The following is a 14651-nucleotide window of genomic DNA, read 5'->3' as shown; positions in this document are numbered from 1 at the left end:
TTGGGTGAAATATTGACCCTTTTTATATTTTTTACAGAAACTAGAGCTTTTTCTGAGTTGATTGATATGTTGATGTCACAGATCGGACAACAAACACCTGAGATATGGCCGATTCCGTGAAATCCGTGAAACCGGTTCCACCAATTGTCGCACGCACGCTATTGTTCTCGTAGACAGCGTTCTTGCACCAAGTGGTACCCCATGGCCATAGTTATACCTTTTTCCAATTATATCAATATGGGTATTAAACTTCATGGTTTATAAAAGTCATTACAATGCAAATATTTTTTGTAGGGTAAAATGGTCTAAAATATACCCATGGGAAAAATAGCCCAAGAAATCGTTTACACTACATTAAATATTGCCACCGATCTTGGCTGTGTAAATCTCAGTTAAAGTTCATTCGACTAAATTGCCGTAAGATAACGTCGGCTTATTCAACTGCCACATTGAATAAACGTTTCTTTCAGCTGATATATCCGCCGAAGTTTACTAACCACGCGCTTGGCTGTGAAGATCTCGATAAAAGAATAACATTTTAAAATTACTGTTTAACATTAACTATTCAGTACCAAGTAGTAAGAATTAAGAAAAAATCGCTCAAGCTTTTCTTTTTTCCTATCCAAATAAAATTCTTACTACTCGGTACTGAACAGTTATTGTTAAACAGTAAGGCCGTTACAAATATTTAATAAACTTCCCACTGGTCTCCGAGATAATAAAAAATAAATATTAAAATGAAAAAAATCAAAAAACTCCTCGGATTTGTTAAAGAATGTTTTGGAAATCCTCAAAATTATCCGAATTTTATTTTGTTGCCCCTTCAAAATATTATTTTTTGGCTAAAAAATCCGAGGGGGGAGACAAAATAGATTTTTTGCAATTCCTGATCATAATACCTGGTTTACAGTTCGTCTTTGAGTGATAAAACGGCCTACTTTTCCATACCAACGAATGGGTGCTTTAATGAACATTATGCAACTCAAATGGGTTGCATAATATTCATTATAACACTCATTTGGGTGCTTTAATGAAAAATCAACATCAGAACAGTAGTTACATGACTACATTTTGCTGAATGAGCTTGGGTAAGTGTTCAAATAGTGTATTCTTTGCGTCGCGTAATTCATGAAATAGTTTGATGAGCATGACATCAAAAATGTCCATAGGCAAGTACATCTATCGCTTCACGGCTTATCGGACTATGCAATGTGGCACGGTAACATGGAATCTGATTGTTTTCTGCAGCAACATAATTTATTGGCAAGAATGATCATGTGGAGTAAATTAGACTGTACAATTTTGGTACAAATTTATCAAATTCAAGTCCATTTTTCGTCATTGCAAAAAATAGCGTGTGCAACTCATTGCAAAACTCGATTTTTTCAGCACTCGTAGTATTTATCCAACTCGGCAAGCCTCGTTGGATAAACGTACAACTCGTGCTGAAAAAATCATCTTTTTGCAACTTGTTGCACAAACTACTATTAGATATTTGTATCGGCCTAATTGTAAAATGTTATTCTTTTACCGAGATCTTCACAGCCAAACGCAACTTAGTAAACCTGCTTCGAGAATTCTTACAACCTCAAATCATCCAAAACCGGACCGAGAGTTAAGATCTTCATAAGCAGATCCGGATGTTCGGAACTTCATTAATTACAAGATATTTATTACTAGCTATTACGGAAAAGATCGTCTTGACAAATCGTAATTTAATTTTCACGTGTTGCACAATTACATGTAATAAAGTTATTTTCAAATGAAAAAATAATCTAAAATTCTGTCGGAGATTACACCAAACAGAATTGCTGAAGAAATGAAACAAAAATCTAGCCGTTCTGATACTGTTTTGCTGATACGAACAAAAACCAATTCAAATGAAATCTTTTTTCTTTTTTTTTTTCACTATCATCCTTATTTGCTATGTTATATCTTTATTTATTACTAGCTTTATGTACCCGGCCTTGCTCGGAGTTGCCAGTTTAATTCGCAGTTTTTTTCACCATCGGAATTGGAATAGGTCAAAAGGATAATTGTGTTTTCTTATTGATATTTCATCATTTGATTAAAAGAAGGTAGATTACATTTGAAAACATTGACTGATTTTGAAAATGGGATCAAACCCAAAATCGCTTTATTCCGGGCAAACGTCTATTTCTAAAGAAGGAAAAACATACACCGATGCCTTATTCCGGAAAAACGTCTATTTTTAAAGAAATGATCACATTTACCGTCCAGAAGGAAACACTTTAATCATTGCTTTTCTCTGGGCAAACCATGATTTCGATGAAGTGTTGAGTTGATCGATCCCTGTCATCTTCGCCTTCTTAAGAAAAAGAATGTTTGTTCCAAATTTGGTTGAAATCGGGCAAGGGGTACAGAAGTTATGCTGGAACATTGGATCATTGCATACCTTGCTTTTATTTATTAATCTTGAATCATTATCATATAATTATCATACCTTTTAAAATTTGGAATAAAGGTTACTCGATTATGGATCACTATGCAATTTGATCATTCATAATCATCAATCATTAATCATATCGATCGTTAATCATTAACCATACACATAGTGTGTCAACATTTAATCACGATCGGTAATCGTTAATCATAATCCAACGGTTTTTTTCATCTATTATTCATAATCGTTAATTATTGTCAAAAATGAATTTAATCATTAATCATTATCAGTCATCATTTTCAAAAATTATAATTCATTAATCATAATCTTTAATCATAGAGTTGAATGATTTAATCATTTAATCTGCTTAGAATTGGTCCTGGGGGTCAGGAGTTACACTGAATTGCCCGTTTTCTAAAGACAACCGCTTTCCTTTACCCTTCCTCTTTTCTCAACGGCCATTTCACCCCTTTGTTATCTTCTCCTAGGGATAGAAAATGTGTGTACCAAATTTGGTTGAAATCGGTACAGGGGTTCAGAAGTTACACTAAATTGCCCGTTTTCTGAACAATACCTCTCCTTCAGACCCCTACCCCCTTATCCAAATTTCCCTCCCGTACGATCGGCTCCTCATAGTGAATATGTGTACAAAATTTGATTGAAATCGGTCCTGGGGTTGGGAGTTACACTGAGTTGCTCGTTTTCCAAAGACAACACCTCCCCTATACCCTCCCCTTTTTCCAATGACCATCCCATCCCCTTTGTTATCTTTTCCTTATGATGTAGAATGTGTGTACCAAATTTGGTTGAAATCGGTACAGGGGTTCATGATTTACTTTGAATTGCCCGTTTTCTAAACAAAACCCTCCCTCCAGACCCTCCCCTTTCCCAAATCCCTCCCATATGATTACCTCCTCGTAGTGAATATGTGTACAAAATTTGGTTGAAATCGGTCCTGGGAGTTGAAAGTTACACAGAATTGTTCGTTTTCTGAACAAAACCCCTCCCACCACCCCTCCCCTTTTCTACATGACCATCCCACCCTTTGTTAACTTCCTCTGAGGATAGAGAATGTCTGTACCAAATTTGGTTGAAATCGGTCCTGGGAGTTGAAAGTTACACAGAATTGTTCGTTTTCTGAACAAAACCCTCCCACCACCCTCCCCTTTTCTACATGACCATCCCACCCCTTTGTTAACTTCCTCTGAGGATAGAGAATGTCTGTACCAAATTTGGTTGAAATCGGCGCCGGGAGGTGAAAGTTACACAGAATTGTTCGTTTTCTGAACAAAACCCTCCCACCACCCTCCCCTTTTCTACATGACCATCCCACCCCTTTGTTAACTTCCTCTGAGGATAGAGAATGTCTGTACCAAATTTGGTTGAAATCGGTCCTGGGAGTTGAAAGTTACACAGAATTGTTCGTTTTCTGAACAAAACCCTCCCACCACCCCTCCCCTTTTCTACATGACCATCCCACCCCTTTGTTAACTTCCTCTGAGGATAGAGAATGTCTGTACCAAATTTGGTTGAAATCGGTCCTGGGAGTTGAAAGTTACACAGAATTGTTCGTTTTCTGAACAAAACCCTCCCACCACCCCTCCCCTTTTCTACATGACCATCCCACCCCTTTGTTAACTTCCTCTGAGGATAGAGAATGTCTGTACCAAATTTGGTTGAAATCGGCCAAGTGGTTCAGAAGTAGTTAGCGAACATACATACATAGATTGGTTTTTATATATATAGATTAATACATTTCAATTGCCTCTGGCAGTTAGAATTTTTCCTCTGGTTGAATTGAACCATGTAGGAATTACAATGTTTTAAATGAAATCTTTTATATTTAAATCTTTTATATTTAATTTATTACTTCTATTCATTTTTATTCAATTTGGTCTACCCTTCCTTTCGAGTTTCGTAACTTTATTCCAGCTCATACTAAAACCATGTTTCCAAGTTACCGTAATACTAATTTGTATAACAAGTCCCTGTCATAAATTTTTTTTTGCATCGGTTGAATTTAGTTCGACACCATTGAATTTAGTTCATACAAACAGTTTTAGAGCATCTAATCACATATTATTCTCCAAACTTATCTTTTACATTTTATCATTCTATATTGAAACGTTCGTGCACACTTCCCCACAGTTGTAATGGATTTGACGCGGAGGAGCCATCCCTCGGAAAGCTCAAAAAGTATTGCGAATCTAGTTATTAGTTTGAAGGATTACACTGTTGGAGGAAGATTCTCTCTATCCCGCGGGTTTCGCGTAAGTGTCTCTGCTTACGGGTCCGCTACTTCCGTTTTGGCCCCTTCATACAGCAGTGCATTGAATGCAGAATGGTAATTAAATTCGAATGTACTGTTTGGTGGAACCGTATGCAACGCAAGACTCAAGACTCGGTCTCGATGCTACTCGTGTAAAGGAAGGGAGCAGCTTGTATGCGAAAGCAGATGACTTGCCAGTCTCGGTAACAGTGACTACCCGAGCCATCCCCCGAAAAGGGTATACGGCAAAGACGGACGCTTCGATAATTTAATTATATTCTCAAATGGCCCTCGCATACTTCAACACCTTGCAAACCATTTTCACACTTGTCGCAGCCAAGCAACAACTTTCGGATTCCGTTCTTTATCATCTGCTTTCGCACAAACGCTGCTCCCTTCCTCTATACGAGTAGCATCGAGACCGATATGCCAATAAAATTGAATTGGAAACAATTTGAAGATGGACTAACTAGGGTTTCATAACATGCGTTCAACTGCACTATTTAGAAAAATATATAAAGCTCTTTTAGTGGAATGTATTCAACCGTCTAAGACGAATTAAGTACTCTCCATTTAATTCCACCAGTTAATTTTCGTTATCTTTGCAGATACGTATTTCGACCACAACTGTGTGGTCGTCTTCAGTTTCTCGTACTTGACTCGACTCGAGGAGGCTTCCGAGCCTCTTGAAAGGAGGCTTCCGAGCCTCTTGAAAGGAGGCTTCCGAGCCTCTTGAAAGGAGGCTTCCGAGCCGCTTGAAAGGAGGCTTCCGAGCCTCTTGAAAGGAGGCTTCCGAGCCTCTTGAAAGGAGGCTTTTGAGCCTCTTGAAAGGAGGCTTCTGAGCCTCTTGAAAGGAGGCTTCCGAGCCTCTTGAAAGGAGGCTTCCGAGCCTCTTGAAAGGAGGCCTGAGCCTCCTGAAAGGTGGCTTCTGAACCTCTTGAAAGGAGGCTTCTGAGCCTCTTGAAAGGAGGCTTGAGCCTCTTGAAAGGAGGCTTCTGAGCCTCTTGAAGGAGGCTTGAGCCTCTTGAAAGGAGGCTTCTGAGCTCTTGAAAGGAGGCCTGAGCCTCTTGAAAGGAGGCTTCTGAGCCTCTTGAAAGGAGGCTTCTGAGCCTCTTGAAAGGAGGCTTCTGAGCCTCTTGAAAGGAGGCTTCTGAGCCTCTTGAAAGGAGGCTTCTGAGCCTCTTGAAAGGAGGCTTCTGAGCCTCTTGAAAGGAGGCTTCTGAGCCTCTTGAAGGAGGCTTCCTGAGCCTCTTGAAAGGAGGCTTCTGAGCCTCTTGAAAGGAGGCTTCTGAGCCTCTTGAAAGGAGGCTTCTGAGCCTCTTGAAAGGAGGCTTCTGAGCCTCTTGAAAGGAGGCTCAGCCTCTTGAAAGGAGGCCTGAGCCTCTTGAAAGGAGGCTTCTGAGCCTCTTGAAAGGAGGCCTGAGCCTCTTGAAAGGAGGCTTCTGAGCCTCTTGAAAGGAGGCTTCTGAGCCTCTTGAAAGGAGGCTTCTGAGCCTCTTGAAAGGAGGCTTCTGAGCCTCTTGAAAGGAGGCTTCTGAGCCTCTTGAAAGGAGGCTTCTGAGCCTCTTGAAGGAGGCTTCTGAGCCTCTTGAAGGAGGCTTCTGAGCCTCTTGAAAGGATGCTTCTGAGCCTCTTGAAAAGGGGCTTCTGGGCCTCTTGAAAGGGGGCTTCTGGGCCGCTTGGAAGGAGGGTTCTGAGCCTCTCTTGAAAGGAGGCTTGAGCTCTTGAAAGGAGGCTTCTGAGCCTCTAGTAAGGAGGCTTCTGAGCCTCTTGAAAGGAGGCTTCTGAGCCTCTTGAAAGGAGGCTTCTGAGCCTCTTGAAAGGAGGCTTCTGAGCCTCTTGAAAGGAGGCTTCTGAGCCTCTTGAAAGGAGGCTTCTGAGCCTCTTGAAAGGAGGCTTCCTGAGCCTCTTGAAAGGAGGCTTCTGAGCCTAAATATGAATGAGTGGTTTTCAGCGTGTTTCGTGCATAAAGAATAGTGTTTTGGCCATAACGTCTGATCCCATAGTCTGATCAGGCCATTTTTCAAAATCAAACAATGGGACAGGATTCCCCGTCGAATAGAACTTTTTGCAACTAATTCGGACAATGCTAAGTTTCATAAAGCGTGTCTACAAATTTTTTTACACAAACACACATGCACTCACATACATACATACATACACACATAACAGACATCTCCTCAATTCGTCGAGCTGAGTCGAATGATATATAACGCTATGAGGCTCCGAGCCTTCTATCAAAAATTTAGTTTTTACGTATACTTAGCATACAAGAAAGGCAAAAATTATCGGAACTTATATGCATTTTTCTGCTATGAAACTGGTCCGATCCCGGTGCATACAACCCATTCATATGGACAACGAAAAAGATTTCGTTTGATCTAGAAGAGTGGACTGTAAAACAACTAGCGACGACGACCCATCTAGCCCATCTATGTAAAGAGCTGTCAACCCATGTTTAGCCCATGTTTAGCGAAAATGAAATGCTGCATACTTTGCCTCTCCAAACTGATTGGATCTGACTATGCGACACGATAAGTAGAAGGTTCAATTTAGCAGTTTTGTCGTAGGACTACGTCTGTCTTTTCTTTAAATGTTAATATCTTAGCCGTTTCTCGATGGATTTCCGATTTTTTTGGACATTTCGATCAAGGATTACTCAACCCTTCTTTATTTGAAAGTACTGATTTTTAACTATTTATTATCGATAATTGATAAACAAGTTTAGAAATAGATAAACCAACGAATCACGAACATGCATCGCAAGCACGGACATCAAAATCAAGAAACTTGTGGGATTGGATATAATCCTTAGTCCGAACAAGATTTCACGTAGAGCGGACGCAGCGGAGCGGACATAGTAGCACGAAAGTGAAGATAGCATTTTGAACGGAAAACCATCGCATTGGTGATGGTCATCGGCGTGGTTGCTGCAGATCATCCAACCTCAACGAACCAGCATTTTATGTGAAGAAAGGGTTGATTACAAAAATGACGTCTTTTTCGATCCCGCGCCTCCAGTTTAGCGAAAAGTGATCAATAAGGCGTTGGACAATAACAGCACGAAGTGAAATTTCAACAAGCGTTTAGTTGCAATTAGTTATTGGAAAGACGCATTGGAGAAAAAAATGGTTCTTCTCAGGACCAGCATTTTTTTGGAAAGAACAGGTCGATTTTCAAAAATGGACTGTTTCAGTGGCATCGGCGTTTGGCGTGGTAGCTTAGTTGCTGTTAGTGATTTCATCCATTCGAACAAATTAAACCGAAAATTCATCTCGGATCAACCTTCTTTTGTATGAAATGGTGGCCCGGAAAAAATCGATTTCATTTCCAATGACTAACAGAAACAAAACCAAAGAATCTTGCCAGAAAATTTCTTTCGCCGACGACAGCCAAATCGATGAAGACGACACCTTAGTGGAAAATTTCGTTTAGCTTAGTAGCTTTAGTGTTTCAAAAGGCGAATTATTGAAAATAAAAAATCTTTTCAGGATCGTCATTGTCGTTTAAACGAGAAAATTTGAAAACTCAAGCCGGACAATCTGTTTGTCTGGGGGAAGATTTTTCCCAACGGTCAATACGTCTTCGTGAATAAATAGTTTCACTCCTGAAAAGGACTGTTTGTAATTAATTCTTGAACTTCCTCTCACTTTTCCACCGGCGCCATAGACCACCGGGTGGAAACCGAAAGTTGCAAATAAATATATTGTAATTTGCGTTGAGTTCGCCAAATGCATGAAGTGGCAGCAAACTTGCAAAAGATCTTGCATCGAGTGTTGCTGGTTATTTTATTTTTCAACAAGATTATGCTATAATCGAAGCTGTAATGGTTTGTCATGCTATTTAAGCAAACTATTATGATCTCTGACTTTATATTTAAGATATTGTGATAGATTGTTTTGAAAAAAATATAATAAAACTAATAAATAAAGTAGTAAAATATTTTAGCATCACTTATCCGATGTACACATCAAACCAAAACTAACGTAAATCCGATGAATAACATGTTTTAAACAGACAGATCAGCAAACATTTAGACAGCTCGTTTCTGTGCAAGTTGCTTGCAGGTTGTCTGCAATGCTAATTTTATTTGTAAATCGCAATATTTGCGTTGGGATTCACATCGCTTCCGATTATGCTTATTTTTCCTTTATTTCGGATTTTTTAGGGATGGTGTCTTCTGGGATTCTGATGTTCTCCCCTGAAAGCCTGACAAGTGTCCTCAGCGGCGATACGACCGATGACTCGTGTTAATCCTTTTTCCTCGGTTGAAGACTCAAAGTCCATCCAACTGTGAGCTGCAATTCAGCTTCTTGATTCGGTTGACCTGAGAGCAGTTTGCTCAATGTTAATAAATCTAGACCAACATTTGAAAAGGGCGTAACAGCCAAAATTTATTCCCTCTGATTCTTCGTCCACATATTTAGCTTTATATGTAGACGAGGAATCAGAAGGAATAAATTTTGGCTGTTACGCCCTTTTCAAATGTTGGTCTAGAAATAAACACAAGCTATGATGACAAATACCATCCATTTCGTATAGCTATGTAGTCCTACGTAACCTTTGCGTACAACCCGATTGAGCTGCACCTTTGAGTTTTTCTCTTCACTTTCAAACAGTTCATATTGGGGCGTGGTTATAGTGGGTGCTCTAAACATTTCAAAACCGTATTGGGTTCGAATCTCGTCGCGGTCCATAATTTTTGTGAATATGCTGTGCATCGTCAAGAATACTTCAACCGATGTTATATAAATTCTGATAATAGTCTAAGTCAGAAACAAATGAAATTTTTGTGTTTTGAGACTTTTTAAGACATGTTTTGGGCTTAGCAACGTCTGTTACTGGAAAGGCAACATATCAGGACGAATGAACCATCAACCCAAAACGTCAGGTCCATATATTAACTGTCAAAGGTTGAGTCAAGTGTCCTGCGGTGTTTTGCTAGTGCGATTGAATCATATTATTCCGTACGTCACACAAGACCGAAAATGTCGAGGAAGTCTATTTTTAATTTAAAATTGATCAATGTTCCTTTCGACTTTTGAGTCGGAAGAAAAACTGACGCGTTCAGGATGATATACTTCATCTTTCCCTGAAAGAAAATCGAATATCGACTCTTCGTTTTAGGACCCAATTGAGTGACGGTCCCCAAGAGCTTTTCAAACTTTTTCTTCATACAACTAGATTGAAAAATGTGTCATCAAAAATAGGGTGACGGTCCCAAATTTTTTTTCATTTTACACTCTGTATCCAAGCCTCCCCACGGTGTCTCTATGGGGAAACATTATTTTTCATATAGTGGGTAAACTAAAATGTTCTATCGAGGGATCTAGAAATTTTTTTATTTTTTTCACTATTTTTGGTGCAAACTCTATAGAAATTTCAAATGATAGCCGATTTAACCCCCCCAAAAATGTATGGAAAAATGACCCCTATAGAACATTTTAAAAATGCACCTACATGAAAGAGGAAAACCTATACTTTCGTGTAGTGAGTGTTTTAGAGATACTGATTTTTTGAAAATAAGCCTCTTCGGACAAACACACCGTGTTCCCATTAGACGTAGTTTACGTCAAAATATCAATTCTGACAGTAGGTTTACTGATATCTCAGTAAAATGAAGATTATAAATCGAATATTTTGTTTTGCGATATTTATTGATGTATCAAAAGAATGGAGGTTATAAACCATAGAGGATGATTGTCGCTGCGGTTCCCTTTGTACTTGTTCCCAAACATGTTAAGTACACAACTGTCAAAACGTTCTGATTTTTCCTTTGTTGACATAGTGCCCTATTCTCGCCAGCAAAAGCTGTTTTGCCAGTGACGACAGCGACAATCTTCCTCTATAGTTTATTACCTCTATTATCTAAAGCCTGCTATTAGCAAAATAAATAGGACATTATCGCGTATTGAATCGTATCTTAATAATATACAAAAAAAAAACCAATGATGATTTTGGAGCGCCACAAGACAAGCATTAGGTCATTACTATTCAATGCCTTCATCAATGACGTGAAAATCTGAAAAAGTGACGATGGCTTTATCAGCTGGGAAATCGATACAAAATCTTCAAGTCCTTAGCAACAAATTTCTGAATACATTTCAATACCAAATTTTCAAAACGACTTATCTGTTTTTGGAAGAAAGAAATGCAACACCAATCTCGTCGCTTTTTTTCTAACATGCGTGCTCACTGCTGCAAAAAACTAACAATTGTGCTATGACAAGAAGTCTATGGCCAGTAACTCTATCACTGGAAGAGACTGTGAAGACTTCGTAAATGTTTCCTTAGACACAGAGACATGATGGTTCTCTTCTGGATTTTAAATGATGTTGTCACTAAAAGAATCATCAAGAAGTTACATAGTGTACAGTCCAGTAAGGAGAAGACTTCCGCTTCGTTAATTTTGGTTTAAATTATTTGAACACTGTTAAAACGTAACTTGACAATACTAAATATAAAACAGCCCTTGTTAAAGCTTCAAAAAAGCACACTAATTAATGTAACAACCTTCACGCCATCATCCAATCAATCGCCAACGTGTGGCTTAGTCCTATGTTTTTCCCTTTAAGTATCCGAAACATTAATTAAGTCAATCGACTTTCAAATCATCATTGAAATCTCATCAAGTCCCTTCGCCAATCAACGTACGATTTTTTCACACCTGCACAACCAAACTCAAATCCTATTAAACGAAAATTGCCTTCGCCTTGGGCCAACATAACCAACCAATTAATTAATGTCTGTAAAAATAACAGAATACTAACCAGTATCAATAATTACATTGCTTCTGCGCTGCTCGACCACTGCCGTTTAGTCAGTTTTTTTTTACATTCCCACGTAGGGGCACGAGCATTCGTTGCATATGGGCGTCGGGTTCATCGCTTGTTCGAGCACCCAAATCACTGCACAACGATTTGTATTTGCACCGCCGCTCCCACACGCGCAATCATAAATCATGAACCACCGATCGGGTGCCTATTTCATTTTTTTTTATTCATTAACCCTTCTAATTCGATTCCACTGCGCCTTGCGAATCCAACACGCGGAGGGCACTGATCGCACTGAATACGCGTACACGCAACAAGACGAATGTTTGGCTTCGATTGACCACCAAACAAACAGTATCACATGATAGCGCCCCGCGAGCACCACATCGGGGCCCAGCGTGCACACTCCGATTAATTAAATTCAATTTTTTTCGCTTCGATACGTCGGAACAATTTTTCGGCTTTCGATTTCACTTGCGTAGGTACGTACGATGCGCCTAACAAAACACCCCACTGGTAAACAACGTTGCCCTCTTGTTATCGCGTTGAGGGTTGTTGTCGATTCGATTAGTATCGATCAATCATTTATGGGGCCACTATGAAGAAAAACTGTAAACAGACACGCTCCAACACAAATTGCTCACATTGCATTTTTCTTCGATTTCCAACCTCTGAAGTTTCACTGCGTTGGCTAATGTGAGGATGGGCGCGCTGCGCACGAACAAATATCAAGGATTCCTCTGAAACACTCGTGTGTTATCATCACAGCCCCCAATATCCTCTCGTCTTCTTCGCGGCGCAGTCGTCGTTTTCGTTTTCGATTTCCACCGACGACGACGGTTGCACTCATTCGCTCACTATGGCTAGCAGCAGTAACTTTTCCATAACATGCGTTTTATTTCTTTCTTCAATATTGCTTTATGGTCGGAGCCGACGTACTAAGTGAGGCAGCACCGCGCGCCGACACAATCACATCTTGCTGGCAGTGTTGCAAAAACAGAAATTCGCCTCGCAGTTACAGATGTAGCAAAACAGTTCGCTGCTCCTCGGTCGTTAATTCGTTTTCACTTGATGAGTGTCTGGATGTATGTGTGCTTAGTATGTATGTTTTTCTGTAACAAAAGCAATAACAACAACGAAACCGTATGTTGTGGCTGTTGGTTGGGTAGATGTTCGAATTTCACCCCATACAATCACTTGACAGATTCACTTTTACTGGACGTAGGTTTTCTGCAGCACCGAGTTGCACTTTGCTGGTGAACAACAGTCTTTTGTTTTGCGTTGATCGGCCTGCCTGTAAGTAAAATGGCAACAACAGAAAAGAAATAGTAAAATTGGATGAGTGCGACGACGTTGGGTTGAATTGGAGGTGAAAATTTTGTGAAACTAATGGCTAGTGGTGGATGGTTAAGATCTGCTGGACACTCTTGCTTTAATGTTAGGCTAATTAGGAAAACAGCTTGTATCGCCGGGCTAGATGATTGCGATGAGTATTTTGGTAACATTCGGTGCTTCTTTGCAAGTTAATGTACTGATGCGAAATTGAGATATAATCAATCCTCAATAAAAACTAGTTTAAAACGTGTTGTACTGCAATAAATTTGTATTAGAGCATTTCGAAGTTTGAAAAGAATAACTTTCATTGACGGTCATATAAAAATAAATAAATAGATTCTAAGCAGTTCGCTAACAAGGCTTATTCAGAGAATAATTAGATTAGTAGCTAAATAAATTATGTTGAAATGATTTATTTTCTAAGGATCCATTTTGATACTTCATACATTAAATACTAATTTTGTTTTCATTATCATTATCGAGCTTTTTTGACATAAGTACGTGACATAAGTACGTGAGGCATGTCATGTCTGCTTTCTTTATGTCATGGGTTGTTCTTTAGGTCATTTGTATGTCTAACATCCTTATGCCTAACATCCTAATGCCTAATGTACATATGTGTAACGGTTTATTGATTTTCAAAACAAATTATTATATCAACTACATGCAAATTATTCAAATTTCTTTGTTCAGATTGTTATGTTTCTCTGGTGCACATCTTCAGGCTTTTCAAAATCTTTTAATTTGAAGTAGATTTTGCTAAAAAATATCGATAAACAAAGCGGAAATTTTTTTGACTGCAAAGAAAGATTATGCTTGGTTCGGGCTCGAAAATTTGCTTGACATTCCTGAGGATACCAGTTTTATCGTGTTAGCTTCTTGATATATAGGGGAGGAGGTTCGGTTGTGGGCACCGTTCGGTAGTGGGCACCCCTACGTATCTTTTGACAGATAACAGATGCTGTCATTTTGACAACCGTTATTAGTTTGCTATTGTAACATGATGTTTTGTGCTCAATACCAAACCGGATGGGGATCTCTACGCTGAACTAGGAACAAATCAATTTTTTTTACAAAAAAAAAACAACACGAAAGTTTTTTTTTGCCTTTTTCAAATTGTCATAAATTGAAGTGATTTAATTCAAAAAGTGAGTTCCAATGCATATTTATAAAGTAAATTTAATCTATTTTGAGACTCAATGACGATTGCCATTAAAATTTTAGCGCGAAATTTTTATTCTTCGTTTTCTAAAAAGGCTGCGAAATTCGGTTGTGGGCACCTTTATTGGTTCGGTTATGGGCACCCTTATTTTATAGACAAATCATTGAATATCATTTTAGTTGTCCCCTAACTTATTTCAAATGACGTTTTTATGCAGTTTTTATAATTAATTAGACATAATTGATTGAAATAGTGAGTTTAATTCATATTTTTGTTCTATGGGTATGTCTAGTTATTATATCCACACTTTTTGGAACAAATCGTTGACTGATTTGCTTGCAACAAGTTGCATTCGACGAGGAATTTTATCCCATTGTTTACTGTTGAAGATTGGTCAGATTGGGGAGGTGCTATTACCGATAGGGTGTTTGAACAGGATTTTTTTGACTGTGAGGTTTATCAATAAATGGTAAATCAATGAAAAATTGAAACTCATTTACCTAAAGTGCTATTTAAGACTTTTCTTATGTGATATCCTCCCTAAGGCACCGATGGAGGCAACATCACTGCTAGGTGGATTGATCTTATTTTAGTACCTCCTGGCTATTACAATGAATAAATTATTCCTTTTCTTTAAATGGGTGGATTCTAGTCATGCATCTTTATTTTTAGCTGAGTTTTCATGGGTGCCCACAACCGAACCACAAA

General features: G+C 38.8%; 1 protein-coding gene across 1 annotated transcript in view; it reads right to left on the bottom strand.

Annotated features, from left to right (window-relative positions):
- The window catches only part of LOC134218540 (mucin-2), a 447749-nt gene that overhangs the window by 422931 nt on the left and 10167 nt on the right, over positions 1–14651 (bottom strand). Inside the window, exon 2 of the mRNA XM_062697668.1 lies at positions 11444–12740. The gene's annotated coding sequence lies outside the window, so the exon portion shown is untranslated. The remainder of the gene's footprint in view (positions 1–11443; positions 12741–14651) is intronic.

This window comes from Armigeres subalbatus, chromosome 2, assembly GCF_024139115.2.
Source record: "Armigeres subalbatus isolate Guangzhou_Male chromosome 2, GZ_Asu_2, whole genome shotgun sequence".
Classification (NCBI taxonomy): domain Eukaryota; kingdom Metazoa; phylum Arthropoda; class Insecta; order Diptera; family Culicidae; genus Armigeres; species Armigeres subalbatus.
The sequence above is the reverse complement of the archived record's forward strand: the minus strand, read 5'-3'. Positions and strand labels throughout refer to the sequence as shown.